At 47.7% G+C, this 6,000-nt stretch overlaps 1 protein-coding gene across 2 annotated transcripts in view; it reads left to right on the top strand.

Moving 5' to 3' along the window:
• Positions 1-1,849: 1,849 nt before the first annotated feature.
• The window catches only part of CLIP2 (CAP-Gly domain containing linker protein 2), a 121,511-nt gene continuing 117,360 nt past the window's right edge, over positions 1,850-6,000 (top strand). For both annotated transcript variants that reach the window (XM_074974912.1, XM_074974911.1), the window contains exon 1: positions 1,850-2,264. The gene's annotated coding sequence lies outside the window, so the exon portion shown is untranslated. The remainder of the gene's footprint in view (positions 2,265-6,000) is intronic.

Genomic DNA, 6,000 nt, shown 5'->3' with positions numbered 1-6,000 from the left:
CAATAGACCCAAGGACTCCTGTGGCCTAGTCTAGGCCTCTCTCCACCAGGCCACAGTGCCTCCCACTTTGCTGCACCCACCATTGAAATACAGTCATTTCGGGGGAGATATGTAGCAAGTTTTTAACATATCAAAGAAGAAAGGCCTAGGAGTCAGGCAACATGGGTTCTGTTTCTGAGTTTGAGCAGGTCTTTTCAACTCTCTTTGTGTTGATTTCCCCGCCTGTAAAATGGGACATGAGAATAGTTACCTGCCTCACAAGGCTGTTTTGAGGCTTAATTCACTGACGTTGGTAAACTCCATTGAGATCCTTGGAGTAAAGCTGCCATGGGAGTGAAGCACCGTTGGATCTCTAATGCTGACTTCTCATCCAAAAGAACACACCTCTGGCAGCACAGAGATGCCCCACACCTGCAAACGCACTACTTTCTGGGGACTCGGAGGGCAAAGTGCCATTTCCTGCAGCACCTACCTCTTCCTTGCAGGTTTTGCCATCCAAGCAGTGATTAAGCTTAGCTGTGCCTGCTTACAGATCTGAGGGCATCGGCATGGTGATAGCATAGCAAAAGGCACATCTCTTACTAAACTTGGATGGACATTATCTCTTCCCAACATTCCTGGCTTTTAAACTAAGGATTGAATCACAAGCTGCAGGTGATACCTTTTTACTGGGCTCCCTAGAAACACTCGAGTTAAGTTCTCCAGAGTCAGACTGTCTTTTTCAAGCCACAAGGTATTTCCTGCTTCCCCCCTCTCCTTTACACAAATACATAATAATAGTCATCATAACTTAAAAAATACCCAGAAAGTTCAATGTAGTTTAGAATAACCCTCCCTTGAGTTACCTGGAGCAAAACCGAAATGATGAGGAAAGGGGGCTACTTGAAGGTCCTTGAATGATGGGTCTCTTAGAAGAACCAAGCATCTCTGTTGAGTGGGAGGGGAAATTTCCTCCCCACCCCATCCCCTTTTTAGGGGCAGGGAGGAAAAAAGTATTTTAAGGTGTATTCACCAGAGCTTGGTGAAGCCAGGAGAGTTTGGGGGAATTTGTGGCAGAGGGCTGTGAACCTTTAGGTGAGGCTGGGTGGCCTTCCAAGTGGGTCTGGGGCTACTTATTATTTTTGCGGGGGAGACTGTGAAATTGGATGACTTTGACTGACTTTCAGTTTGATTATTTTGGGAGGGGGAGGGGGGTATTTGAACCTGAAACTCAAGAAGCATAAAGTAGCCCAGAGCAAAGCCTTTAAAACAAAACACAGAGCCCCCTGTGAATCCATGTGGCTCAGTACAGCTGCTGGGCCTACAAGGCAGTTTTAAAAATGACTCCCTGTTACAATGGGGGATTTTTTACAGTGCGTCTGTCCTGCATGGTAATTAATAATTGTACAAAAAGCACCTTGCATTGGGGGATTTCAGAGTGCCTCTAAGGTACTGGTGCATTCAGCCTTGCAACACACCTGTAAGGATTGCCCTGGTCTTTATTGATAGATGGGGAAACTGAGCACCGGAGAAGTGATTTGCCCAAGGCCCCTCAGTGCATCAGTAGCCGAGCTAGGAATAGAATCCTTACCCAGGTCTTCTGATTCCCAGTGCTGTATCTTGGCCTCTATCCCTCGTTCCCTTAAAAACACATAGGGCACTTTAAACAAAGCCCTCATTGAAATTGCCCTGTGGAGATTCCCTCCTCAGCTGCCTGCAAGCATTGTATGGGGATCTACATTTTCCAGCCTCCCGCTTGCTTTTGTGGCTGGGCTCAGGCCTGGGAAACGGGGAGATTAAGGTTTGTGTGCAGCTCTGACAAAAACAGCTGGAATGCCCCTCCCTCCCCTGCTCCTTCCCCTTTTGTTCCAAGCAGGCGGGGAAGGGGGATTCGCAGAGCCCAGCGTTAGAGGCACATTGACTGAGCCTCTTCAGCAAGAGCCATCACCTTGCTAGGCAGCCGAGCCAGCCCCCATGACTGCAGTGCCTGCTCCCCTCCCCATGGCTTGCTAGGGGGAGGGAGGAGACTCCTCTGGACAGTCCCTGGGCTTGCCTGGCAGCAGCATCCTCCAGCTCTGGCTGCACCGCTGTCGTCAATTCCCTCCTGCTCCGGTTTCTCTCCCTCGCCTGCCTGCTTGGATGCAGCTAGCGTTAGCCTGAGGGAGTGGCAGGCTGTATTCCAGAGGGCTGCAGCCTCCGGCTAGGGCTGGGGGGCAAGAGGGGCGTGCAAACCGCCTGGAGGGCTCCTCCACAGCCCCCCTGCAAGCTGGATGCTAAGGAAGAAGGTAAGAAGGGCCTGGGTTAAGGGAGGGTGGAGAACACAGCAGCAAACGGGATGCGGGGGGGCTCATCATGCAAGCCCATGCTGCTCTTGGAATTATTTGGGTGGCAGTTCTCTGGCCTGTGTTATCCAGGGGCTCAGACCAGATGACCACAATGGTCCCTTCTGGCCTTGGAATCTATGAATTTTGAGCCAGCAACAAAGAAGGGGTGGGCGAATGAATGAAGCTGGTGCGGCTCCCTATTGGAAAATGCCAGGGGTGGTGTGGGGGTGGGGCGCTGAAGTCTGGCATTGCATCTCCTTGCTACAGGATTGTTCATGGCAAAGCATTGTCCTTGGGCTGGGGAAAGAAAAGGGCATAGTCCTTATGGTAGGCTGGGTTTTGTGCTAGGGATGCTGCTGCCTGCAGCAGTCCCTTTTGGCTTGGCAGCGATTAAACGTGGAAGGCTATGTGGCGGGGAGAGACTGTTAGACGAGATTTTTGTTTTGAGATGTGCACTCCATCCCTAGCCCCCTCTCTCCCTGGAACACACCCACCTGAACACAGTCAACACTGCAATCCTGGCTTGGTTTGGATTGTAACCTCCACGCATGGGTGTAGGTTTGACAGGAAGGACACACACATGCTCACAGAATGGCATCCTCTCCTTAATTCCAAGCAGAAGGAACAAACGGGGACCTGAAACCAGAGAGATGGGAAGGACATTGGCCGTCGTCATCTACTGCTTAACTCGGATCAAGTTCGGTTTCAAACAGGAACTGGATTTTCCTTTTGTGTGCTGGCTGTTTGATTGCGTGGCACTCTTTGGCTGCCGGGCTGGGCATCACTGCTGATTTCTGGTTGTCTCATCATTTAGAGGTTGGCATTGGTGTGCTATAGGATCTGTTTTCTTCTTGTCTGTAGCCGGGAAATGCCATTCTAAACAAGGGCAGACTGGAACATATTGTTCATATTTCTGTAGTGCTCCAGGCGTATGTGGCACTTTGGCTAAATAATACAGCATAAAGACCAGGTCCCTGCCCCTTGCAGCTTCCATTCCAAACATAGGAAGGGGCTAATGGTGCATCTGGACAGGCCCCATAAACATAAGTGAGCCAGAGGCAGAGGCGCCCGTCCGTTATCTTTAGGTATCTAGGCAGGCTGGTCAGAGATGTGTTTGGAAATGGCCTGAAGACAAAGCACTATGTCAGTGCTAAGCGCTGTTTGCTGGTCTGCTGATTGTCAGTCCCGCAGGCCTGTGAACCCCAGCTCAGAAATTATTCCTGCTGGGATGAGTGTCAAGTTTCATCAGCCCAGCCTGCATTGTGGGAAAGGAGGGGTTTCTTGGGGATGACTTGCATTTTAAGGGGTTTTTAGATTTGCGGTACCTGCCTTAGCTTTTGCTCTCTTTGCTGCTAAGCGACATTCCTCTATCCAGCTGCGCTCATGAAGAGCCCCTTCTAATCAGCACGCTTCAGCCTGGCCCTGGTATTGCTAGGGAGGAGCTGCCTGCCCTGGTCTTAAACTTGGGTTCATTATTGGGCAGTTTAAAACAATCGCTGCCTGCTGTTAAGATGCTTGAATGTAATCCATTTCTATGGGCCGGGTCCAGCGAGGAGCAGGTCTGCAGTCAGACTGCCGTGCTCTCCCCAACCAATGTCACTGGACCTGCCAGAAATCACTAAGAGTGCAGAACTTCAAACGGGCAGCGCGGAGACAAGCCACAGGTTAAAATGTGAGCAAAAGCCATTATAAGAATGTCAATGACGCGTCATGTGAAAGGTTGAGCTATGATCTTGGAAGGCTGAGGGCTGATGTTTCGGAACTAGTGTAAACCTGCCTATTCAAAGGGACACTGTTGTGATCAAAATCACGGCCTGGATTATCTGCTGAGGCCAAGATTCAATTGTGGCTCCCTTATATTCTGCTCGGCTCTGTGCTGTCTCCGGGCTGGGGGGCTGTACTAACCCAGTGGCGCTCAAGCTTTCCAGACTACTGTACCCCTTTCAGGAGTCTGATTTATCTTGCCTACCCCCAAATTTCACCTCACTTAAAAACTACTTGCTTACAAAATCAGAGATAAAAATACAGAAGTGTCACAGTGCACTATTACTGAAAATTGCTGACTTTCTCCTTTTTACCATATAATTATAAAATAAATCAATTGGAACATAAATATTGTACTTACATTGTCAGTGGATACTACACAGAGCAGTACAAACTAGTCATTGTCTGTATGACATTTTAGTTTGTACTGATTTCGCTAATGCTTTTCATGTAGCCTGTTGTAAAACTAGGCAAATATCTAGATGAGTTGATGTACTCCCTTGAACACCTCTGCATACCCCCAGGAGCATACGTACCTCTGGTTGAGAACCACTATTCTAACCTATGCCGCCTGGCAGTGGTCCTCAGTGGACTACTTATATATTAAAGCAATGTGTGAGCCCAGGCAGAGAGAGCTAGGCTAGAACATGGCTTGTTCTTGTTCACCTAGTCGTTAGAACTTGGTTTGGCCTCATTCACAATGGTCAGATAAAAAGCATTTATGTAAACCCTCTATGATCTGATTTGTTTCAAAGGTGCTGACCACCCAGAGCTCCTGTTGAAGTCAATGGCGGTTCCTGGTAGGGAGAGAGAGATAAATGGACTCATGCACTTTTTTTATTGCTTTATGAGTTTTATAAAGATGGCCTGTGAGTCTGTGGCTTTTATTTCTTCTCCTGACCCCCGCACTTGTTTTTTACATTAGAAACTCAGGTCTTGTTTGTCCTAGAGGACTCTGTGGTTGACAGTAGTACTGTAGCTCCCAAAGACACCAGCCAGGATTGGGGCCCCATTGTACCAGGTAGCACTACACAAACTCAGAAGAGACAGTCCCTGCTTAGACAGTGAAATGATGACATTGCATGATTCGAGAGAGTGAAAGCTGAACTGTTGGGAGAGGAAGGGAATTCAAGTTAGACAAAGCTTTGTGTGTTAATGCCTATATAGCTTCATTCATTAACTAACATTTTGAAGAAAAGATGTCTTGGAAGCTTTCTGCTCCCGTATCGTTTCAGGTTTCAGAGTAGCAGCCGTGTTAGTCTGTATTCGCAAAAAGAAAAGGAGTACTTGTGGCACCTTAGAGACTAACCAGTTTATTTGAGCATACGCTTTCGTGAGCTACAGCTGAGCTGTAGCTCACGAAAGCGTATGCTCAAATAAATTGGTAAGTCTCTAAGGTGCCACAAGTCCTCCTTTTCTTTTTGTATCGTTTCAGTTGAGGTGTGAGAACTCACAATACACATGGTCTGAGACAAGTCGTAGTTCTTCTAACAAAACGAGAGAAGACTAGCGTTGACATTTCTAGTATTTGTAAGGTTAAAAAAGAACAAGCATGGGAAAAAACCTCTTTGAGGCCTTCTTTATACATTATAAACAAAGACTCAAGCCCACTTTTAAATACAAAACTTTGTGGGTCACTGTTAGCGTGGGCCTATGATATAAAAACCTAGCTCCTTCTTCACCAACACATCTGCTCCCTATTTGTGTTCAGAACTGTCTCTGCTAACTTTAGTGACAAAAGTAATTTTTTATTACTGTTTACTCCTCTTAGCCCTGCAGAGCCAACACAGCTCAGAGAGAGTGGTCTGGATTCTATTCTAACTCCCTCATCATCTCCAGGATTGTTAACTGCTTTATTACCGTAATTCCCCAACAACGACTGGAGACTGGGGCCACGTTATGCTAATCACTGCACAAATTAATAGTGAGAGAC

This window comes from Natator depressus, chromosome 17, assembly GCF_965152275.1.
Source record: "Natator depressus isolate rNatDep1 chromosome 17, rNatDep2.hap1, whole genome shotgun sequence".
Classification (NCBI taxonomy): domain Eukaryota; kingdom Metazoa; phylum Chordata; order Testudines; family Cheloniidae; genus Natator; species Natator depressus.
Note: the sequence above shows the minus strand (reverse complement) of the source record. Positions and strands in the feature narration are given on the sequence as shown.